The sequence below is a fragment of the Rattus norvegicus genome, chromosome 4, assembly GCF_036323735.1.
Source record: "Rattus norvegicus strain BN/NHsdMcwi chromosome 4, GRCr8, whole genome shotgun sequence".
Lineage (NCBI taxonomy): Eukaryota > Metazoa > Chordata > Mammalia > Rodentia > Muridae > Rattus > Rattus norvegicus.
This window is the reverse complement of record NC_086022.1, coordinates 126,599,309-126,624,799: the sequence shown is the minus strand read 5'-3', so window position 1 is coordinate 126,624,799 and position 25,491 is coordinate 126,599,309. Positions and strand designations below refer to the sequence as shown.

Sequence of the window (25,491 nt, the reverse complement as noted above, 5' to 3'; positions counted from 1 at the left end):
AGCCATGAAATCCCAGGCCTACATGTGTATTAGGACTTTTTCATAATGGAATTTGACCTGCAGTCATGCTAGGAAAACAGAATGGAGCTTTAGGAATGATTCTGTGCATGAATGGGAGAAGGAAATGGCCTCATTTGTGTTTCTCTGAAATATGCTATCAGCGAACCAGAGCAGCCCTCTAATAACGTGATGAATCCTTGTACACGTCCAGGAGATTAGTAAAAGCTGTTCATTGAAATATGAGCAGCCGCTGGGGCTCACAGAACAGACGGCTGCTGCTAATCTCTAACCCTGGCACCTGAGATGCTCTTAGGAACTGTCTGCTGAGTGAAGAAAAGATTAAATGAAACTTCAACTTCTATTTCCTAAGACTGTGGATGGAAAAGATCCACGAGGTGAATCTGACTTTCCAGAGAGGCAGCTTGTAATTACCAGTGCAAACAAGTCCAGTCTCTGCTGAGTCTGCTGGCCAGGGTTCTGATGGCCGCTGTAGGTTTGTTTCCCTTCGGCTCTAGAGGGTGAATAGTTGATGAAGTGAGCTGAGCTGTCACCAGGAGCATCAGAGGTTGTTGATCTTGTGTGACCCAACTGAAGTTTTCTGAAAGAGGCCTTGGGCATACATAAGAATCTATAGAATGGGGGTTGGGGATTTAGCTCAGTGGTAGAGCGTTGCCTAGCAAGCACAAGGCCCTGGGTTCGGTCCTCAGCTCCCGAAAAAAAAAATAATCTATAGAATGAAGAATCAAATTCTCCAGCCACTAATGTGGTTGTCATGGTCGTCTCTGTTGAGATTTGGGAGGAGCTAACCCCTGCTGGCCCTTGCTATTATTTAAAAATAAAAATACCATCACAATCAGTAATGATGATGATGATGATGATAATGATAACAGAAGATCCTTAAGGGTCACTGGCAGTAAATATAGCATATGGTGGAAAAGACCAGTGTTTATAATTTGGCCATAACAAAAAATTAAATCTGTAAAGTCATATTGTATATTCTTTACAGATAAAGATTCCCTGAGAGTAGATACTTCTTTTTTTACTTTGCAAGTGAGAAAATTAAAGAGAGTTCAGGTATTTTTATCCAAAATTGCATAGCTATTAAGTTTCACTGTTCGAATTTGAACAGAGTCCATTCAGCTCCATAAACCATGCATGTGGAATGGGTAGACGGCTCAATCAGTGCAACGCTGCCTTCTAAGCATAAGGACCTGATTCTTATCACCAGAACCCATGCAACACTAGAACATCAAGGATCCACAAATAAAAGAGAGTGTTGTGGCATTTGTCTTTCTGGATCTGGATTACATCAGTCCGTATAATATGCTCAAATTTCACCCGTTTACATGCAAAGTTTATAATTTCACTTTTCGTTATGAATGAATAGATTCTCTTGTGTGACATTTAGGTTGTTTCCATTTCATAGCTATTGTGGCTAGATTGGCAATAAATATGGACGGGCAAGTGTCCATTGAGTAGGATGTTGAATTCCTCGGATAAACAGCAAGCAGTGGTATAGCCCAGTTATATGGTAGATCTACTTTACCTTTTTGAGAATTACTCCATATTGATTTCCATAGACCTTAGTGCTGACTCTTTAGATGTGAGCATATTACTTTGAGTACTTGTAGAAACCAGAAAAGTGAAAGGGGAGGGAGTAGGAAGAGATGGAGAGAGGTGGAGAGCCTGACAGGTGCTATGAAAAGGAAAAACAGGAGGAGAGGAACTTTATCTGGGAAGCAGGGAAGATGGATAAAGAACACTAAAATTGATCAGGAAAGCCATTGAAAATTTTTACGTTTACTTAAAATACATATGTAATATGTAAAGTATATATGTATTCATATATAAGTAATTTAAGTGACTTTATGCCACTTGGAGTGATACTGCTTCCCCACAAACCATAGACTTTCCCATGTAAATCCTAGTATCTAGAAACTTCCTTTTGAACTATTGGTCAGAAGAATCCAAGAGACTTTCAAATCAATGTAGGCTGTTGAGCTCACCCTTGGATGCCATCCAGAACTTGAAGCTATTGTGAAAGATACCACACAGTTTAGATACAGGACTTGGAGAAACAAGCTGGAAGTGACCGGGAAGCCTCCTCCCTGAGGACCAGTTCTCATACTGTCTGAAGGTGCTGTGAAAGCTGCCAGAGGAGAAAAGCAACCAATAATCCTACCCAGCAGTAAGGCCTGGAAACCTCAGCAATGGCCAGTGTGGCAAGACATCCCCAAGGGTGCAGTAGTGGCACTTGGTAGTGTCCGGGATAATGGACAGCTATCTAGTTGGACTTAAGGCCTACTCTATCTAAAGGAATTTATGCCGCCTTCTATAAACCTAGTACTGTAAAGCTGAGCCCGCTATCTGTAGCTGGGAAGGTCATAGACCCTAAAGGAAACTCTGCTACAGCCACTTTCCCAAACCAGTATAACTCCCAACCACACTCTAAATACCTACGATGCCCACGGGTAAGTACAGCTCTCACTCTCATCAAAGAAGCTTCTTTTGCAGCAGGCAGAGGTCACTACAGGAATCCACAACTGGTCAAAAGACAGAGAGTAACTGATTGTTGAGTGTCCAAAACCCTGTTGGTAAATACAAACCACAACCCCTACCCCTCAGGCTTAGAGAGCATCATGGAAGAATTGTGAGGTAGCCGTCTTCTGTATATGGCTGGGAACTGCACTTGTGAAAGCTCAACAACATGGCTGCCTAAGCAAGGCTGGCAAAATGACAATACCAGTTAACACTCTGACTTTCCAATGTGATTAAGGGAAATCTCACAAGGCCACACCCCTAAATGAAGAGCTACAGGCAATCAATGACTGCTGAAAGGGAAAAATTAGTCCTAGTTAGGGATGAGCCCCCTGATAGGTTATCCAGTACCAAGTGTTCATCCCTAAACACATGTACATATGAGCAACACTAAATGGGCTCGGCAGGGGTGTGTGTGTGTGTGTGTGTGTGTGTGTGTGTGTGTGTGTGTGTATGTATGTATGTATGTGTGTGTAACAATAATTACAAAAGAAGAGGTAATGGGTTTGAGAAAAAATGAATGATACATAGGAGAATTAGAAGGGGTGAGGGATGGTATATAAATTATGTAAACTCAATACTCACACATGAAATCAAAAACAGTACAATAAATATAAAAATACCAAAGTGTGGTAACAAGTGCTTGTAATCTCAGTGCCAGGAAAACAGAGACAAATGGATCTTTGGTGCTCACTGGTAGCCAGTATAACCTACTTGGTGAGTCCCAGGCTGGTGAGCAGCCCTGCTCAGAAATCAAAGTGTAGAGCACTTGAGAAAAGATACCCACAGTTGTCCTCTGTTGCATGCATATGCACCTACATACACAAATGCATCAGCACACATAAAACATGCATGCACATACACAAAACATGCATGTAACCACCTTCCTTCAGTGAATGCTATCCACAGAGTCCCCATATTCAAAGCAGCCATTTTTGGTCGAGGGACTATTCAACTATATTAATCAAGCATCTATGGAACACCCAACATGGGCCAGGCTTGGGACTACAGTAGCAAATACAAGGGGATGACACGACTTCCCTCTTATTTGTTAGTGGCTATATTTATGAGGGTTAGGAGAGAAATTAAGCATGGTTCCATTGTGACCTTCCATGCAGGAACTGGCTTCAGACCAGGAAGAGACAATACATAGGCTTGGGTCCACAATGAGGACAGGCAAGACTAGAGGCGTGTGGCGCTCCATACAGTAGAGGAGCATATGCTACAACCAGTGGCAGGTGGGACCATGGACTTTTCATATGGTGGCACAAGTGAGGTGGGGTGAGGCTTCAGAGTTTGGACTTGGCAAAGCATGAACAGTTCTGTGATCACAGAAGACTCACTTCATAAAGAGCACAAATCTGTTGAGGGGCAACAAACAACGAAACATATTGAGGTGAATATACCTGGATTCTGAAAAGATCTCTCTGATGTATTCAGCAAGTAGTTTGAAAGGACCTTGGTCAACCCTCCCCCCTTTCAGATGCCATCCCTAACTGCTTTTGAATGCCGCAGTGGCGATGGGTAGAGCCTGCAGTTCTGAGAGAACTAGGGGATATCATTGATGAAATACTGAGGGGTACAGGGTGTCAGACTCTGGTGTCCAAAGGTCCAGTTCAAATCTAAATTCCATCTCTTTTTCCTCACTGTACCTTCAATTCTTTATCCTATTTTGGCACTTTCTTCACGACCCTGTGACAAAATTAAAGGGAAGACAATTCTTGTGAAGGCTTGACTGCATGGCATCTGGTACATTATGCTAATTCAGAGGTTCTCAACCTCTGGTCTCAGCCTCTTCACAGGGGTTGCATATCAGACATCTTGCATATCAGATATTTGCATGATGGTAGTAAAATTACAGCTATGAATAATTACAGCAACAAAAGTAATTTTATGGTGGGATCACCACAGCTTGAGGAAGTGTGTTAGTGGGTCGCAGCATTAGGAAGAGAACCACTCAATCAAGGCCCCCCTGTGTGGGGCCTGGATACCTTCAGTCTTCACTTCATCCATGTTTTCTCGAGTTCCTTCTTTCTTTCACCTTCTCAGAAGCAGGTCCTCCACCTCCGTTAGTAAGCCAGCACACCAAGTTTCGGTGGCCTCTTCACTCCTTGCTGCAGGAAAGGGAGCCAGGAGGAAACAATACAGTAACTGTTTATTCTAAACATAGTATTCAAATTTGTGTGGTAATGTCTGGTGGAAAGAGAGATTTTGAAACAGCCTTTCCTCACAGTTGAGCAATAAATGAGGTGCTTCCTAAGCAAGCCTGGGCTTGTCTGAGGAGAAGCCATTCCCTCCCAGAACTGCTGTCCAACTTGTTTAATCACTGTGTGGTAGTTGGCCTAGGAATTCTTCAGCTTTTGAGGCATCCTGATTTATTAATATACTAAAGTATACATTGATATATACTATATACAGTATATAATATATACTAATATTTTACACACATACACACACACGCATATGTATGTATGAAGTAGTTTTCCTTTTTTCAACTGACTTGTATACCGGGTATGAGATACACATCTATTTCATTTCTTACATGTAAATGTCCAGTTTTCCCAGCACTGTTTGGTGAAGAGGCTGCCTTTTCTCCAATGTTTGTTTTTGGCATGTTTGTCAAAAGTAAATCACCGGCCTTAGCTGAACTAGTGTATGTCCGTGTTCTCTATCCCATCCCATCAGTGTATGTGTTCCTCTTCTATACCAGTATCCTGCTGTTGCTGGGGCTCTGCAGTAGAACTTCAGTCAAGTGTCATTGTTTATGCTGAACATTACTTTGGTTATTGGAGTCTTTTGTGTCTTCCTCTGAATTTTAGGAATTTCTTTCTGTTTCTAGGATGAATTACATTGGAATTCTGATGAAGATTGCATTGAATCTGTAGACTGCTTTTGGTAGGATGGCCATTTCACAGTATCAGTTCTTTTAATCTATGGATGTGAGAGATTTTTCCATTTTTCAGGTCTTTTTCCGAGTCTTGAGTGTCGTAAAGTTTTCACTGCCGCAGTCTTTCACCTGCTTCATCCAGTTCACTCCAACATGGGGTTATTATGGCTAACTTTGTATTAAGTGTGAATGGCGTTTGTTCCCTGATTTCTTTCTCAGTCTGTCTGATATATAGGGCAATATATACACTATATTGGTGTATAGGAAGGCTGCTGACTTTTGTATGTTAATTTTGTATCCTGACACTTTGGGGAGCAGCCTATAGCCTATACATGCTTATTTAACCTATACCCATAGAGCCCAGGAGATTAGTAAGGGGTGGACTCAAGGAGGGGAGATGAAACATAGTGATATAGAGCTGAAGGAAAATAAGGGGACAAAAAAGGATGAACTGAAGTGGGGTGGGGGGACAGGCTGAGGGAAGAGGATGGGAGGGACAATGAACACCAAAGGACTACTGAAAAAGTTACATGGAAACCCTGCTACCACAGAAGCTTCCTACAATTGTAAATGTGTAAAAAGAGTTTTAATGGATCTACTCTACAACAGGTTGGATAGTGCGCCAACCACACACCACATACTAGCAAATAAACGCCCCAGTACCTGAAATTGATGAGTTGTGGACCTATGGGATCCCATAGACCAGCAGACATTATAGGCTATCACCAACACTGTTTTCTTCCTCAAGTTGTGTCAGGTTCTTGCCATTCTGACATCTTTATAAATCTTTGGTCCTCGCTTAGAAATGGAAATTACTAAACAGTTTATATTTTAAGATATATTTATGAACTCAAAGTATTTTTAAGGTCCTTTCTCCTGGTTTGTTTATGAATGACACAAGCAAGAGCTGTCTGGGAAGAGGACTCCCAGTTAAGAAAATGCCTAGTCAGATTGGCATATAGGCAAGTCTGTCGGGAACTTTCTTAGTTACTTATTGATGTAGGTGGGAGCAGCCCACTGTGGGTGGTCCCACCCTTGGACAGGTGATCCTGGGCTGATTAAGAGAGCAGGCTGAGCAAGCTCTAGGAGGAGCAAACCAGTAAGTGGTATTTCATCATTGTCTCTGCTTCAGGTCTTGCCTCCGATTCTTGCCTTGAGTTCCTCCCCTGACTTTTCTTCATGGTGAACTAAACTGTAAAGTGACATCACCCCTAAGCTGGTTTTGATCATAGCTGGGTTTCCATTGCTCTGATAGAATTAAGACATCACTTGGCTTTCTCCTCTTCCCCCAAGGAATTACCTTTTCCTTCCCCCTTGTCTTAGTTTGGGTTTTATTGCTATGAAGAAACACCATGGCCAAGACAAATCTTCTATCTAATACATTTAATTGGGGCTGGGTTACACTTTCAGAGGTTCAGACCATTATCATCATGGTGGGAAGCATGGCAGATTATAGGCAGACATGGTGTTGAAGGAGCTGAGAGTTCTACATTTTGATCCAAAGGCAGCCAGGAAGAGAGTCTCTTTCACACTGGACAGATCCTGAGCATAGGACTTCAAGGCCCACCCCAACAGTAACAAGGTCACACCACCTTATAGTGCCACTTCCAATTCGTCAAACATACTCAAACCACCACGCCCCTTTAATAATTCTTATATCTTTAATGAATTAAGTGTATAACTAAAGTGTGATTTAAAGCATCCTAAAACTGTTAAGTTTCATAAAAAAAATAAGTCTGTAGCAACTACTAGTTAACTGTTTTCAATTAGAATTACAGGAACAATGTGTTATTCAAACAGGATGGATTTTCCTAAACATTAAAACAATTTACCCAATATTTACATGTCTCAAAATCACAAACAGTTAAAGGGGTTTTTGTGGGTTCGTTTCTTCTAAATACCTCTATATTTCATTGCAACTCTTACCAAAGTTGAAATGTGCTGACCTGGTAAGGAAATGCTTATACTCCAACGCCTTCAGGCAGTGCCTTGGCAACCAGTTGAGCTTTTGTGATTTCAGAGTCTCTCTGTGAGGCACAGACTAAACTATTCCCTTTCATGCTTTTGGGTCATCCTAACCATGTTCACAGTTTGTATGCCATGGACAACATAAATTTAAAGCGGGGGAGCCTATCACTTAAGTTTCACAGACATTAACCCACAATAATCCTCCCGCTTACTCTGTGTTCACTACATGGGGTTTGCTTTTTTTTATGGTATCTAAATGTCTTGCCTGGTAACTGACCTTTTGCAGTTATTGGAAAGCAGCATGTTTGTGAGGGTGAGGAGAGAACAAAGAGGAAAGAAGGGGGTTAGGGAAGGAAGGAAAGAGATGGGGAAAGAAGGAGGAAGAAGGGAAGATAGATTGCTATCTCTTGGGGCAACAACTCTTACAGTATTAAAATGATGCCAGGTTAATCTTAAGTATCTTGATTGATATGCATTTATAGCTTAGACTTTGTGACTGTAAGGTTAGCCCAGGTCATTAACTGCTTTGCGACTAAAGGCTACCTACCATGACAGTTAAATGTCATGTATGTAGGTTCTTTGGCAGGCTCATAGAGGGAAACAGTAAGGCAGCAGCTGAATGAGACTGTCTGGATCACAGTCCGATGCCTTCATCTGGAAGAAAAGAATACATCACCACGGTTTGGGTTCAGTGAGAAACACACAAGACACTCCTTACTAGGAGCTAGATTTGGTGGCTGACCCCTTTGTGGTTGTTCAGTGCTATCCTTAGTCCTCCTCTTTTGACTCTAACTTGTTCATAGATGCTTCTCATAATTGCTGTGAAAAAGGGACACTGGGTACTTAGATTTTTGCCTGAGTTTTATTAGTTGAAAAGTATAATAAGCACATCTTGGACTCTATCGATATAATTAATTCTAAAGACTTTTGTATAAAAAGCCTCACTTCAGTTTGGACCCTTGGATAAATGTATCCCTTGAGTGTCTGCTTTAGAGGCTGTCTGGGACTGGACTATGAAGTTCGTGTGCGCACTGTCTGCACTTGTTTTCTTAGTATTTAAACTCGTTTGGTTGGCACATAGCTTTGTGAGCTAAATATTTTCAAGAGAATAGCATATCATTGTTTACCACCAAGACATCAGGATTTTGTGTAGAATTCACAGTCAGACACCCCATACCAGCCAGGCTTTCTCTGCTAGCCATCATTTATTTTGTGGTTTATAATGAAAGTTTTTAGTCATTTATGCTTTGGGCTTCCAGAAATAGAGCCTGTTAGTGGTATTATAAATACTAAACGTGATTGTCTTCCCCCCCAAATTGCCGTGGTTTGTCTCATCTCTGTCTCTCCACTTGAAATACACTTATCAGTATTCCGAGGTTTTGATTAAACTGGAAAATTATGGAAATTGAGATTTAAATGCTACTAAGTCAACAAGCATAGCAACTGCATGTTAGTCTAGTGCTTCTCAACTTTCTGTCAGGGATATAGGGATATAGGGTTTCCTCTTACCGCCAAAATGATCATGTCTTTCTCTGGTATGATCACATGTATACGATTAGCACTCATGTCTTCTAAGTTCCAGCATTCATCTCAGGGTTCTAGGTGTTTATTCTCCGCCCCTGCTTCATGTGTGTTTAACTTTCTTCCTCTATCTCAGACTACTTACTGGGCGTACCAAGTCCCAGTCTCCTAATTCAGCAGTGACCGGTAGAGATAGATGTAAATTTCAGAAAGGCTCAGAAAAGACGGCCATATAAAAGAAAAGTAACGACCAATGAGATGTCATAAATAGAAGGGACCAAGCCAGTTTTTCTTTTCTTTAAGACCCATAATTCTAGTTATACATCATTACTTGGTTACAGTCATTCTCAAAAGTAATAATAGGTCTCTCACCATAGGAAGTTACAGACAATTTGGTCACGAGAAACGGAAGTAAGTAATTTTTTCAATTGATACTAAAATGTTTATCAGTCTGTTTGGCTGTGTGTTGATCTGCCGATGGCAGGAATACATTGTGAAGGCTTTTGGCAATTCTAGGAACCTGAGCTGTGAAGTCAAAGATTTCTCTGTCATCCACACAGACATCATCCAAATGTAAAAATAGTTGCGTGCCGGCGCACTCTAATACTGCACAGTAAAAAGATGTGCGTTCTGTCTGCCTGTGCCCACGCACGCATTTGCCGACGAACACGTTCTGTCCAGGTGGAGCCCTCCCCCACTTCTGGCCAAGATTTTCATTCGAGAACTGATTCCAGATGCTTTCAGGTGCTGATGTCTGTCTGTGCTTCCTGGGCTGCACTGAGACTAGCATTGAATGCCCTGTGAGAGCGCAAACATACCCTCTTGCATGAGTGTCCGTTATCTCTTCACTGGGGTAGACTAGAGTGCCCCCTTGACTGATTGGCATTTGCTAACCAAGGAAACTTGGCAGCAGAGACCAAAGCTGTTTACCTGTGAGGATGTAGGTTCTTTCTTGGTACAAACAAAAGGCACCAATGGCTGTCAGGCAAGCAGGATCCCCTGGGGGAAATGTTGGGTGGTTGTGGATTCTTAAGTTCTTGACTCTTTCAAGCTCTCTAGGTCCAGAGTAACAGGCATGTGCCTGAAGTGGAGGCGGGTGTTGAAGAGAGAAAAGAACTGGTGGCTCATTTTAAATTTCTTAAGAGACCTCTAAGTTCTTCTCCCTCTCCCCCTCTCCCTCTCCCTCTCCCCATCTCCCTATCCCTCTCCACCTCCCTCCCCCTCTCCCTCTCCCTCCCACTCCCCCTCCCTCTCTCCCTCTCCCCCTCCCCCTCTCTCTTCTCTTTGTGTGTGTGTGTGTGTGTGTGTGTGTGTGTGTGTGTGTGTTCCTTTTTTTTTTTAATTGTCAACTGGTAGAGATATCTGGGATATATAAGATGTGCCAAACAGCTTATCTGTTAACCCGAAGGATCTTGTGGGCTTAGACCAGTCTCTTCCAAAAGTCCCCAGAGCAGCAACCTTGGTATCATTTAAGATCTAGGTAGGAAGTCAGACTTGCAGACCTCACCCCATCTTTCCTAAAACATTTTGACAAGATTTTGAATAATCACTTTTTATACAAATGAAACTTTTGAATCATTGATAGATTTTTTTTTCATTTTGCGTTTGCCTTTTTTGTTGTCATTGTTTGATACAGAATTTTCATTATATAGCCCAGGCTAGTCTTGAGCCTCATGACCCCCCCTAGCTTGCCTCCTCCCTAAGTATTAGAATTATAGGTGTGAACCACACCCAATTCATTGTTGGAAAAGAAAAATATCTATGGATAGAGCCTCCTTCTCTAAGACATCATTCTACTGTGTCACTGCTCATGTGTGCCTATTGATTGTTGAGCCCATGGAGAAAGAGGTATATCCTATTAGACATAGGATATGCCCCATGACTTTTAGCACTATGACACAGGAGCATTTAATGAATGAACAAACACAGTGAAATCTCATCATATGGGTTCCAATTAGACTTGACAGAAGGAGGAATCCTTGACAACTGTGAAATGTTTTTTAACTTGTCTGTTCTCTGGACTTCATTGTATTTTGTTCACTTTGTATCTGTAAGACCTGTTGGTGTTCCATGGTCTCTACACTGTGTGATTGTTAGCACTGTCCTTCTTAGGGAGTTTGTCCCATGTGGCTGCACTACCTGGTGTCTCACTGCTGTACTTGAGCAAGGGCTGGGCTTTCGGTTCTTGCTGTTTTGTTTGTTCACGGTCTTAAAAATATTACTTTTCATCTAGCATAGCCATTTTGAGCATTTGGGTTTAGTTTTGAAAAATACTGTAAAGCTTTTACCATACATAAGAATTAGATAAATAAGAATAATGAGGATTCTATTTTAGGCCTCAAAGAGCTACAAAATTGGCTTCTGTAAATGTGTTGTATCACTTGCCATTTTTGTTCATCGCAAACAAATGAAGGAATAATTGTCACTTTTGAGAATTATGATATAATTAGTATAGGTATTTGACTATAATAACCTTAAAGGCTTTTATACAGTATTCTTTTTAATAACAAGGATATTGAACTATGCTGTTAAGTTTAGTCAACTGGTATTTTTCTGACATTAATTTCTTAAGCAGGGCATTTGGATAGACCTTTAGCAGCGTGTGCATAATTAAAGGGCAAACATAAGGTGACGCACGTTAGATTATTGATAGTTCGTTACAGTCATGAAGTAAAGGTGACGGGAGGAGAGCAGGGTTTCTATTTTGCATACAATGTACATGGAATTTTAAAAGCTTGTGTTGCTTTTGTGAGTTAATTAAAATGAAGCATATGATAGCTCAAGGAATTTCATAAACTTTTTAACTTAATGGAATACAGTTGGAGATTATTTTTCATCTTATATTTGCAAAGCTCATTCTAAAAGTGATATAATAGAATCTTTAAGTGGAATTTGGTGTATGGATGATTGGGAATGTTTTGATGTGCTTTTGGGGTAGTATTTTTTTTTTGAGATTTCTTTTGGGAAATAATATTTTGTGGTCTCGATAATTGGAACAATTGTTTATATTACATAATGTTTTCATAATTTTATGGAATATGAAGGGTGTAGAGGCATGCAGGCATGAATGTGCTGTGGGGAGGATGTAGAAGTAATAGGGCAGCCCTGAGTATCGGTTCCTTACTTCCTGCTTTGTTTGAGGCAAGATCCCATTGTTCTCTACCACTATGTGTGACAGACTAGCTGACCAATGAGGTTACAGGGATACTCTTGTCGTACATCCCATCTGGCCACAGGAGCATTGAGCTTAGACACATGCACTCCTTTGCCCAACTTTATATATGTTTCAGGGATTCCACCTAAAGTTTTTATACTTGCATGACAAGCAATCTCCTTACTCCTCAAAATAAATGTTCCTGAGACAAAAGTAAATGCCGCAGAGAGCCAGTGTGGTCTGGTTTAAAATCAGTACTCTAGAACTAGGACTTCCTGGGCTCAAAGTCTGGTTCTGTTACATTGTAGCCATATGACTTTGGGCAAAAATTACCAGATCTCTGTGTATTTGAATTCTCCCATTTTTTGTGCTAAATGATAACGTTATTCCCAAAGAAATATTATACAAGAATCAATAGGTTAGTTTATAAAAAATTCTTTAAAGGATATCAAACACAATGTAAATACTGGATCAGTTAGCTGACACTGCATAACAAAACACCCCAAAATTTAGTTGATGATTTTGATTAAACCATCCTAGGCTGCTTTGGCTGGAGATTGATAGTCGAGGGTGACTTTGCTCATTTGTGTTATGGGATGACAGGTCGAACATGTGGCTATAGCCACAACATTAGCCTCAGTACCAAGACAACAATGCTCAAATTCAGAATGTCCTTACAAGCCTCTGTTGCTGGAACATTTGCCAACACCTATTGGTCAGAGCAAGTCATAGAGACAAATGCAGTCACCCTGAGAAGGGACCACTGAGGAACTTAAGTGCAAGAAGGGGACCTGCACAAAGCATTTTGCAGACCTTCTCCTTCAAACACTGTATAAGCATTAGCCACTATTGTTATTGTCAGTATTATTGTTATCATGGCTCTAAACATAAAGCCCCTGAAATTAACTGCTCTTGAGTATGCCTTCGGTTAGTCATTAGTGTTGCTGTTTCCAAATATTGTGGGAGCCTCAAAAATTAATACTTGCAACAGGAGAGTTTTTAAGAGGAGCTTATTCTGCAGAGCTGAAATTATTATTTTTGTTACAAACTGTAGCTGTCCCTGTTGGTCTCCCTGGGAGCATTTTGCAGGCTATAAAATACAGCGATTACTATGGTAATCATATTGCAAGTATAAAATGGCTTTGACCTACTTGTTAAAATGCAGCGTGCATTAAAAAAAGACTGTGATCTTAAAGCTAAATGAACTCAGAATAAAAACGGAATGGCAAGTCCGTAGTGCTAGATCTTCACCGGAAAGGAGGATATTGGATATAGAGAGGTTCACATTGCTTTAGCTCCCCCATTTTCTCCCTGAGCTGCATGCCCTCTGTAGAATGGCACTCATTCTCGGCATTTCCCACCCTAACTTGCAGAGTCACCATTTGCAGAGCGGCTGTGACAACTTTTGCATATTTTACTCTGCTGGCTCTTACAATCCCTTCCTTAGTTTCACGTCGTAATAGCACCATGAAGCAGAACTCATCACTTTCCTTTTATCAGTGAGGAAATTGAGGCTTAGAGAAAAACGATCTGCCTCAGGCATAGAAGCTCTTCCTTCAAAGCCTCAGCTCACTAAAGGCATGGAACCAGGAGTCAGAGACTTCAAAGAAGAAATTGACCAGTTTCATAATTTGATTTGGTTCCATAGATTCCATTCATTAGATATTTTCATTGCCTTTGTAAATTGACATTCATTTATGCAAGAGATATTTATTGGATACCGCCTGAGTGCCAGGCAGAGTGCTGGCAATTATGTTCTTCCGTAGATAGAGCTCAATGGATTTTCTACAGTGAAGGGAGACTCTCTAGGCAGCCCAGGTGAGAGTTGGAGTGTTGTAGGCATTACTTAGGGGACTGCTTTGTGTTTCAAATAGCCACAGTAAGAAGAGAAAAGACCCAGAAGACCTGCACAAAGGGCAGCTTAACACAAACATGAGTATTAGGAACTGGGGACATTTGGGAGCCAGAAAAAGTTTTGTGTGGGTCATGTAATGTGGTCATTACAGCCACAGTCTGCAGATGGATTGGGGTTGGCTGAAGAGAAAAGAGGCAAGACTTCTGAGGGAATTCTGTTAGACTGGCTGGTACCAAATTCTTGGAACAGGACACAAGATCAGGAATGGAGAAATAGAGTATTCAGGTCGTTGTGAAGCCATTCTGAGTAAGAGGAATTGAAAGTAGTGTCTGGTGTCTGTCTGCCCGGGGCATCTGGGTAAATTACTCCACGGAGGAAGGAAACTTAAGGGAAGATGATGGTATACCAGTTTTGAGTGGGAAGATTAAAATTGGGTCTGTAAGATTTGAGGGTGGGCATATCCAGCAGATCATTTGTTCATATGATAATGAAACTTAGGGCACTGATCTAGGTTCGAAACAAGCTCAGAGGTCAGCCATGTTCTCTCCATCCTCTTCTCCTCCTCAGCCACTCCATTTTGCTTATTGTCTTTCTGTACCTCTGTGGAAACTGAGGTCAGTATGGCAAAGAACCCATATATTTAGTTTATAGAAAAGACCCACACCTAGAACAGTGCCTGGCAGAGAGGATAAGAGAGGCTCTGGAGTAGTGCACATCTTTAATCCCAGCACTTGAGAGGCCGAGACAGGTGGATCAGTGAGTTAGAGGTCAGCCTGGTCTATAGAACAAGTTCTAGGACGTCCAGGGCTACAAAAAGAAATCCTGTCTTTAAAAAAAAAAATAGATAGATAGACAGGCAAGCAGGCAGGCAGAACTAGAGGGTGAGGGGAAGAGCTGTATTTTAGGAGGGAAAATGCAGTTGACTTTGCAAAGTAGAGGTGTTAAGGAGAGAAGGGGCTCCAGACAGACTTGAGAAAGAATAGACCTGGGAGTCTACCAACAGAGAAAACGGACTGGTGTCTCTCATCTCTGCTTTGAGGGTGTCATTAGAGGGAGCTGCCATGTGCACGAATGGCATTTAGCATTCAGAACTTCCAAGAATGCAGGCAGAACAGCCCTGAAGAGGGGATGATTTCTGAAAATGATAGGCAGAAGAGACTTGAATCTGTACTTCTTTTTCTCCCTCCCCTCCCTCTTCCCTTCCTTCCTTCCTGTTTCCTCTTTTACTTCCTCACTGCCTTCTTTATTCTTTTTCATTTTCTGCATTTAAAAAAATTAGTTTTTATCCAAAGGCATTTGTCTGTAAGCACAGTGAAGAAAGATGACTCAGCCCTTTGAGTTGTATGGGAAACAAAAAGATTTTCTTTTCAGGCTATTGGATCAGTCAGGGCTTCCTTCCAGAAAACCATGCACTGGGAAATGTTCAGGGTTTGTGCCAAGGTCTGCTGGAGAGTGCTGTGATCTTTAGTGTGCTCTGCTGTGGACGTACACCTGGACCCTGTCATAGCTGAGAGGCAGCCACCACTTTATTCAAAAGAATCAATTAGTCTGAGTCATAATTCTTCAGAAACACACACACACACACAGAGAGAGAGAGAGAGAGAGAGAGAGAGAGAGAGAGAGAGAGAGAGAGAGAGAGAGAGAGAGAATATGAAAATATTCTCTATATGTAAATTCTGCTTCCCAAGTCGTCTCTGGTCTTCTGCTGGGCAGCTTGTGGCCCTCCTGCTGGTCTCCCTGGCTCAATTTGCTAAGGAGATAAATCACAGAGGAATGAAGATGGCCTTTTTGCGGCCTAATAATTTTCATGCTGCCCAACGACACTGTCCCTCCATAACTTACAAAGTACAGGCTACCAGGGTTACGCACAATCACTTTTTCCTTTGACGTAAATATTTGAGACATGACCCTTAGTATTATAATCACCCGAGTCATATTAATTGACAAGTTAATTGCTGCACACAGACAGGTTAGTAAATTCAGGACCACGGATTCTAGACTTAGTCCTAGAAAAAAGCATAAAGGAAAAAGCTCCCTCGTAGAAATGGTGATTTTTAAAATGTGACCTGTTATTAATAGTTTTTAATTCCATGATAAAGAGTTATCAGAACTCTGTTTGCTACATCTCTGACCCTGTTCTGTTGTATAACCATGTTCTCTCTCCTTACCATTCTCCTCCTTCCTAACTATGCCAAAGCAAGTCTCCAGGGCCATGTTACTTTAGCCTTATGGATCTATATATGTTTCTTTGAAATGCCTGGACGCTTTCTAGCATAATTGCATCCCACCTAGCAGCGACTTGGTTGGCCAGAAGTTCTGATCCTCTGTCCCATAAGCAGTAGTTGACGATGGCAAGACTCGGGTTGTGAACAGAACTGGGTAGGGAAGGGATGAAGTTGCACTCTAGGATGTGTATTTGAGAGAGGGATGGCTGCCAGCTCCCAGCACGGAAGAGCTAAATGAAGGACCCAGCTGTTGTGGGAGGAACTGAGTGAGCATCTGAGGAACTGTCTGAGGAACTGTCGGCCTAGAGGATGAAGTGCGCGCACTCTAGAAAGTTTCTGTTCATCTTACGGATGCTGTTTGTGAAGGGCCTGCTGTGTGAAGTACAAGGAATGCAGTTGAGCGCCATGTCTTCCCCTCAAGAAGTCTCACTATGCAGCACGATTTCCCACGCTGTGAGGTGGGAGAGGCAGGGGTTACAGTACCAGTCCATTCATTAACTGACATCATTATACAAGGCTCAGGGAACATTCTTTTGGACTTTTAAATCTTGTAGTTATCTCAAAAAGTAAACTTCACTGGAGGCTAGAATTTCATCTCTCTTTGAGTGCAGAGGGAGCACCTTCATAGCCTTTGTCATGGTTCCTAATTAACAATGTTGTTTACATAAACATTTGTTTACATTTTTGCGGTTTTTTTTAATGGTCTTTGTAAAAATGAATGAAATAATGGAAAAGTGCTCAATACAGAAAAAATGAAAACTGAAATGATACATGGAAATTACCCTCCTGTGTTTGGGGGGAAGCTGTCAATTTATTTATTTTTCATGCAGCGAAATTTACTCACAGACTCACTACTTCATTAGCTTTGACAAATGTAACTGTCCCTGCAATCAACGTATAAATCAGTTCTATCTCTTCCCCCCAAATTTTTCATGTTACTTAATATCACCTTTGTTGCTCAGCTCTTGGGAATGTCTGATCTGCTTTCTGGTTGGTGCAGTGTTTCTGCCCTTTCTGGGCATACCATACACACGATAGAAACATCTGGAAGGTAGCCTTCTGAGTCCATCTGCTTTAGCTTTGCATGATGTGCTTGGCATTCTCCTTTTAGTTGCCTCTGAGTTACTGTAGTAAGCAGTCTAATGTCTAGTTATGTCACCATTTATTGCGAATGATTTAAGGTAGATAATAACATAAATGTATCATGAACATGATATATAGTAAAGTCACATTTTGTAGAAATCTTTTCAGCATTACACAAATGGTTAGGGTGGCTCTAGTCTTAACCAACATAGGGACTGAAGAGTTGTTTGCCATAGACTGTCTGAAAAAACATTTCGGTGTGCATGTACTTGTGTTTATATGTGCATATGCACATAAGCTGTGGCATGTTTGACATAGGTACATGTTGAAGTCAGGAGACCACTTATAGACAATTCTGGGCATCAAAATCAGGTTGTCAGGAAAGTGTGGCTGTAGCTCCTGAATCATCTCGTTGGCCCCTCAAGTCATCTTTTAATTTGTCTACATCACCATCAGCAGCAGTGGATCCTATTACAATATAAACATGACCCGCTCATGTCATCTAAAGCCAGAACATAGCTTTCGAAGTGTCGAGTTGAACGTCATAGTTTCCAAAAGCCTCCTTTCTACATTCTCTTATTCCTTTTAATCCATTCCCTCTCTGTTCCCCTTCACCATTGCCTTCCTCTATATATGCCTTTGCTCCCCAACTCTCTCCACTCCCCCACCCCCACCCCACCCCACCCCACATTCCATTGGCATTTTTGTAACCGAATTAATTAGACCTGTTTCTCAAGGAGTTAGTTTTCCATAAAGTTCATTTTGCAGTTGGCATGACAAAAGAGCTGGCATATTAATCAAACGCTACAATTTGTCCTTTGTATATGAATCAGTCCGGGGGGTGGGGGGGCTCAGGCTTATCAGTTGCCATTTGTATCACTGTGTCCCTTGCAGCAGTGAACCTGGCTTCTTTGTGGCTGGGTGGGTGATGGTTGTGAGTGTTGACTGAGAGTGGAATGGCTTAACAGGGACAGGCCCTATCTCTCTAGATAGTGTTACAGAGCCCTGAGGATATAAAGTGTCTGTATATAATAGCTTTTCTTTTCCTTGTTTGGCTGATAATATCTATAGCGTTAAATGGAATAACAGGATGAAAACTTTTGTCCTTTCTTAAATACCATGTCATTTGATGTTTTATGTATTCGTTTTGTGTTTCTGAAATATAGTCACTTAATTCCTTCTCCTTCATGTACTTTAAATCCTCAAACATCCTCAGATTATTAATATAGTGTGTGTGTGTGTGTGTGTGTGTGTGTGTGTGTGTGTGTGTGTGTGTGTGTGAACTGGAGATATATTATGTACTCCTGGAGGGGGTCAGAATTGGTAGTTTTACTTTTAGTCTGTCACAGAATATAGACTTGTGAAGGAGTTGAATTCATGTCTTAAGAATCCATCAGAAAATCTCAAGCTCGCTCTCTCCATATATATGTATATGTGATGTATATATCACATATTTGATATGAAGGCTCTTGATTGCCTCTGCTAGTGTTGTCAAATTGAAAATGTTACAAGAAGAAAGATCAGTTCAGTTTTCTCATCTGAGGGGTGAGATGCCTAGATTATTTGGGAGTTTTTAGAGGGGCTGTGTAACTCCTTATCCAGTAACATGACAGACATTACTAATCAATCATAGCATACCTTTCTACCAGACTATATCCTCCAACTTCTTGTTAAGTCAGCACTCCAGGAAGCCATTGCTGATCGGCATTGTTACCTAAGAGATGAAATCTGATTATCATTTTGAAACAAGTATTGTTTAAGTCCTAAAATATAGTTGGAATGGTTTACAGAAGTTGGAGAGCCATTGAATGGTACAGAAAGTGTAGGAGGCTGTGGGTAAATTAAAGTGACAATGTCAGATTTCAGTATGTCATGCTCTCTGAGGGCAGGCACCATGCTTTGTTCATGTTTGCTTTTACCTAGCCTCTCCTACAAATCGTTCCTCTTTGTAACACTGTGTGCACATCCATTAGATGCTGCATGAAAGAATGACTGGAAGACCAGGTCCCTGCCCATCTTTCATCTCTCCGTAAGACTTCACCCTTCGGTGCATCTTCCGAAGAGCAGGCACACGGTCCTGCAGACTGGCCTAAGAGTTTTATGTTCTTACTGACAAGCAACATGGTACTGTTGCCTGCACTTGAGTTTCCTTTCTACCCTTTGCCATTCAAGAACTTCCCAGGGCAATGCTGTGAAGGATGCATTGAATCCTTTCCTGTCCAGATCCTGAATGCTGCCGCTGTGATCAGTAGTTGAAAATTAGATTTAATGACATTGTGTTCTCAGTTTTAGACAGAGCAGAAAACCACTTCCTTGAAATCAAATGTATGCAGACCTTGTCCCTTTGAAGGTTAGTTTATGCTTCCTTTTTTGGGAAGGACTCTGAGGGTTAGTGCCACAATCACCTCGCTTCTAGAAGATTGCTATTCAGTAAGCATTTTCCACTTCTCTGAGTGGTTTTGTGAAAATAGGCTTAAGCCTCTGTCCTCTTGAGCTGTTAGAGAAAATACATACATCTTTGCACACAGAAAACATTGTCTTTCCTACCCAGTCAGTGGGGTTTCTGCAATAATAATATTAAGAGTCCATTTAATAAAAAGGCGTACAGGCTAGATGCTCTGCTCAGTGCTTTGTATATATTCTCCTAAATTTCAAACAACCCCAGGAGTAGTGCTGTGGATTCCATTTTCAGGTAAGTGGGGCTCAGAAGTCATGTGACTCAACAAAACCCAGAAGATAATAAATGCCCATGTTGGGGTCCCAAGCCAGGCCTAACAATTGAAGTGTTCCCTAAAGGTACCAGCTTGGCATTTTTTTAAGGAGTCTTCACTAAGCTGCCTTTTCTTGTGAGGCTTGCAAGATGACCTTCCTCTGCATATCTTTTATTTCCAATGGTAGGGAGCTCTGGTTTCGTGGCCCTCTGTTCTCTGTATCTGTTTGCTGTTTTTATTTAGTGGCTGAATATATTCATCTTCCCTAGAATATCTGTGCACTGTGTCCTGGTATCTGGACACCTTATATGAAGCACAGGTTTAAGAACCTGCTGTCACTTGGTGCTCATTATGTTTGCCCATGAAAGAGCAAGGAAGTGTCTTCCAATTCCACATGTGGAAGAGCAGCCATTGCCTGTTTCCCAACCGCTGAGCCTCCTGCCCTCACCTCTGACACTTCCTTAGAAAACATTTTCATTTTCCCCCACTTCTTTTCTTAAATGTACTGTAGATATAAGAATGATTAACACACACGGATGTTTTCTTTGTTTATTTATCTTGTTTGAGGTACATCCTGCTCCTTGAATTGTGATGATTTGTGAGTTTTATAAATGCCTGGAAAAAAAATCCTCGGAGCCGTGATGTCTCCAGTGCTTGCCTTGCCCCAGTTTCCTACATCCTTTTCACGTTGTTTTACGGCCTCTGATTCTTGAGTCTCTGATACTCTGAGCTGACATGCGGCTTTGTGGGTTCCTTGGATGCTGTGGGGTTTTCCAGCAGGAACTAATGTGTCCCTTATCTGCACATAGCCAGGATTTGAGAATTAAATCCTTAAAGGCACTTTAAAACAATTGCTTATATGGGGGTTTCTTGGCATTTCATGAACAAAACTAGACTTGGTGTTAGTTTTCCTTCAAAAATCCCTAATTCTGCCTTTTCAGTTTTCACACTCCAAATTCCTAAATGCCCTGAGCCTCAGGCTCCTAATTTTGGAGTAAAATTTCTCCTGGAGACTGGGATTTCACAATCCTAGCTAATAGTCTTCTCATCCTTATGATTATTGCATGTGGAACCTTAGCGAGCCTTCCTAGAAGACCTTGTCAATCTCCTGCATGGTCAGTAAAATCCAGGCCTGTCTTAGTTTGGTTGTCTGTTTCCGTGATAAGGTACTCTGAAAAAAGCAACCTCAGGGGAAAGGGTTTGTTTTGGCTTTATAGTTTGAGGATCCAGTCCATGATGATGGGGAGGACCTGGGGCCAGGAGCCAGTCACATCACTTCTGCAGTCAGAAAGCAGGGACTAGTGAACACTGATGTTCAGCCTGCTTTCTCTTCTTAAAGCATTCCAGGACTTACACCCAGAGAGAGACCCACCTGTCTTCTTACCACTGTTAACCTAACCAAGCAGCTCCCTCACAGACAAGGACAAACTCTAAAATGGTCAAGAGAGCCCTTCACAGATATGCCCAGAAGATGGTCTTCTAGTCTCCTAATCAGTTCTAGAGGCTGTAAAGTTGATGGCATTGATCTTCATGGCTCCCAAAGAGCCAAGACAAACCTCATCCCAGCAGACAGTCACTCTCCATCTACCTCACACCCGAAGCCCATGTTGGGATGTTTCTCATATGCTTCTTCAAGGTTATTTCACCTCACGAGTGCTTCACTGTTCTTATTTTAAATTAGCTTAGAACTTAAAAGAAGTTTTGTTATCTAATTGACTGGAGTGCCTGACCTACATGGTCCAGGAAAACTATGACTGGTCCCAACCCAAAGTCATAAACAAACAACCAAGAGATGAGAATTCGAGCATGGAGGGCTCTCTTTGTAATGTGATGGCGAGGGGTCTTGAGCATGACTTGTGTAAGTGACAGTGTTCCATCGAAATGTCAAAAGCCTGGGCATACCTGTAACATCTCGATATTTGGAAATTTGGATTCTTCTGGCTGTCATCTGCGGCATTTAACACAGGAATGTGTACTAAAATATTAATCTTCCTTCCATCTGTAATGTGCTCAGCCTTTGAAACACTTTGTTAGAGACTTTGCCATTTTCTTAAGCATATTTCCAGGATCATTTTGTGCATATATAATATGCATCTACCTACATGCCTAAAACTTGAAAGTTTGTTTATGCTAAGTATACATTTCACTCTCTGAAATATGTGTATATGTACATAGATATAGATAACACAGTTCATTCGGAGTTCACTTAACATTGTTGTTTTCAGCTCTGCTTTTTTCTCATAGCTATATAGTATCCCATTATATGGAAACAGCATGATGTATGTACCAAGCTCCCTATTGCGGAATAATTGTTCTCAGTTGCTTTCGTTTTATAGCAAGTCCACCTATCCCTGTGCCTTGCCTTGAGCATCTTTAAATGCGATTCCTTATTTGTCTGTTTTTCCATTCCATTCTGCATCATTCTATTCTACTGTGAGTTCCTCATGGTCAAGGACCTCCTCTTTCATTGTTCATCCCATGGCCTAGCACAGCTGTCCTGCCAGCAATTGACCTGTATTTCCTTTTATCTTACAAGTGTCCATTTTCTAGGAAGCAGACCTAGTCTCCTCCCCCAGATTCTCTAAGCCCTGTAGCCAGGTCAGCTCTTGCGGTTTGAGTCATCTCTCTATGCACCCACTGGTGTCCGCCATCCTTGTGAACTACTTTACACTTTCCAAAGTACAGAACGTGACTGCGCGTGGCTGAGGGGAAACCGTGCCCAAGTTACCTAAGGGAGACTGGAGTAAGATGTGGATCCCGGTTTTGTGACTACAGCTCCTTAATTCAGAGCCAACTGCAGACGTGCTCTACTGTTGTTCCTTATTCAATCAACAAATGCTGCTTGGAAGCTGAGTTTACAGAGAAGGAGTGAGACGTCTGGTCGATGGATAGAAAACTTCTATACTGGCGCAAAGCCATGAGAAAAGTGAAATTGTATAGAGGACCAGAAAGCAGACTGAGCAGAGACTGGGATCACACTGCTTCCCCAGAGGAAGGCACGTACATTGGAGTAGTCCAGAGAAATGGAGAACTTGGTCCAGTTTGTCTGCCCTCTTTCCTCTTTCTCATTTGCTCTGCCTGCCAGCTGGCCTATGCTGCTACCAACTGCTCCTAAGCACACTGGGCCCTTGATGCCTCTGTCCTGCTTCACTCAGGTGTCTGGGTACTCATAGGTTCTTTCTAATTTTAAAGCAGTAGTTCCCTTCGATTTAAATCTCAATTTGGGAACAGGCTTACGATTGGCCCGCGGCTGGGAAGTTTCACCAATGAGCGTCTGTAGGAGGTGGGGCAGAGTCCCTTTAAGCTGCCCACAAGCTGTCTGGAGACCTTCTCTCGCAGGAGCTGGAAATTTTCAGGATCCAGGGCTGCTCCCGGAGCAGCTGCTGCCCCGGGAATGTCCTCACTCTCGTCAGCAGTCCCTGCAGGGCCCTCTCAGGCTCTGCACCCTTGGCGGCCAACACCCCGTGGGGACCCTTAGCCTCTGCTCCCTTCGCTGGTCCCCAGTGGTTCTTCTGCCTATCTGCTGTTTCCCAGGGGTGGAGACGAAGGGTGACCAGCAAGCGGACCAAGTGAAACTGCCTGGTAAGTGAATCTTCCCCAGCACAGGGGAATAAAGGAGCAGAGGCTCCAGCCCCAGGGTCCTCCCTGGACAAGAAGGAACCTGGCAATAGGAAAGTGACTTGAAAAAGGAGTAGAGGGGAGAGGAGAGAAGTGTTCTCCATCCAAAAGCTGAGTGGTGTGCTCTGTCCAGGGGACCCTGGGGACCACTGCGCCTCCACCAGCATTCCTATAGCCACTTCATTAACCAACATTGGGACTCATAAGAGCCCCATAAGGGGTTAACATTACTGCGTTTAGGACTTGGTGTGTGTTGGGGGAGGGGAGTTATTCTTGGTATTTGATTTTTAAATAGTATTTTATTTGCTCATAATTCCTTTCTTTTAAATATTTCAAGTGTATGTACTGCTAATGACTTACTATTTGCTCTGTTAAACAGCCAGGCGTATTTTTTTTTTTTTTTTTGGTTCTTTTTTTCGGAGCTGGGGACCGAACCCAGGGCTTTGCGCTTCCTAGGTAAGCGCTCTACCACTGAGCTAAATCCCCAGCCCCAGCCAGGCGTATTTTAAGTCACCTTTAGAGTATTATTTATGCCTTTTCACATACATTTATGCCTTGAGCTTACAGCCCCTAAAAGTGAAAGTGTTGCTAGGACCTGAAAAATTCTTTTCATGGTTCCTTGTTGTGGCTGTATAGCATTAGTCAACTGTAGGTTTGTACGGGTTTTCTCTCTGAATCCAGGTAGGAGGAGCCCCCCTCCCCTTCCTAGCTGTCTGTAAGGGGTGTGTGTGTGTCTGTGTGTGTCTGTGTGTCAGTGTCTGTGTGTGTGTATCTGTGTGTGTGTCTCTGTGTGTGTGTGTCTGTGTGGTGTGTGTGTGTATGTGTGTGTGTGTGGAGTGTGTGTATCTGTGTGTGTGTCTGTGTGTGTGTGTGGAGTGTGTGTGTATCTGTGTGTGTGTGTATCTGTGTGTATGTCTGTGTGTGTGGTGTGTGTGTGTATATCTGTGTGTGTGTATGTGTGTGTATCTGTGTGTGTGTATCTGTGTGTGTGTCTGTGTGTGTGTGTGGAGTGTGTGTGTATCTGTGTGTGTGTCTCTCTGTGTGTGTATGTGTGTGTGGTGTGTGTATGTGTATGTGTGTGGAGTGTGTGTGTGTGTATCTGTGTATGTGTGTCTCTGTGTGTGTCTGTGTGGTGTGTGTGTGTGGAGTGTGTGTGTGTGTCTCTGTGTGTGTGGTGTGTGTGTGTGTGTGTGTCTCAGTGTCTGTGTGTATGTATCTGTGTGTGTCTCTGTGTGTGTCTGTGGTGTGTGTGTGTGTGTGTGTGTATGCTCGAGTGTATGTGTTGTTTTGGAGACAGCTGGCAGGAGTGGGGAGCTCCGTCCTGTTTGCCCAGAGCCTCTCACACACCCTGTTAGCTGACTCCAAGTCAGAGAATAATGAAGCCTGTGGTGCTTCCAGCCTCTGGGGCTTGGGCAACTTCACTCTGAAAATTTAAAGCCAAATTAATGGTGAGAGATGGTGGTTCTCTGGGTAGGTTAGATTTAAAAGATACATTCAGGCAGCTCCCCACCCCGGATCTGTTCTCTTGTTTGTACCTGAGCAATATGTTCGAAGATAATGCAAAGGGTCGGAGTTTATTTATGTATTTTTATTTTTTAAAGAGGAAACAGCTGGAAGACGTGCCTTCCAAAGTTGGAGTAACGTCTGATGCGTGGATTGCCAAACTCCATTTCCTCCCATATTAAATTATTTTTGGCTTCCGCAGCCTTCTTTGGGTAGGCTGGCTTGTGTTTGAAATTGTTTAGGTGGTGTGAATCATTTATATACTTTGGGTTCCCTGCTCTTTGCACACACATGCGTTTGTCTGGGCAGCTAGTTGAGTAATTAGAGAGACAGACCCTGGCCCAGTCCTTAGAGGCAGAAAAAAAATCCACTTGGGGAGGATTTGCGCCTTTCTTCTTTCAAATTATCAATTGGCAAATCATCCCAGC

The 25,491-nt window shown here is 42.2% G+C and overlaps 1 protein-coding gene across 5 annotated transcripts in view; it reads left to right on the top strand.

Moving 5' to 3' along the window:
• Prickle2 (prickle planar cell polarity protein 2) overlaps positions 1–25,491 on the top strand; it is a 345,220-nt gene that overhangs the window by 147,187 nt on the left and 172,542 nt on the right. The window contains 1 exon segment of one of the 5 annotated variants that reach the window (NM_001415880.1): positions 23,269–23,524. The gene's annotated coding sequence lies outside the window, so the exon portion shown is untranslated. 5 annotated transcript variants of the gene reach the window in all.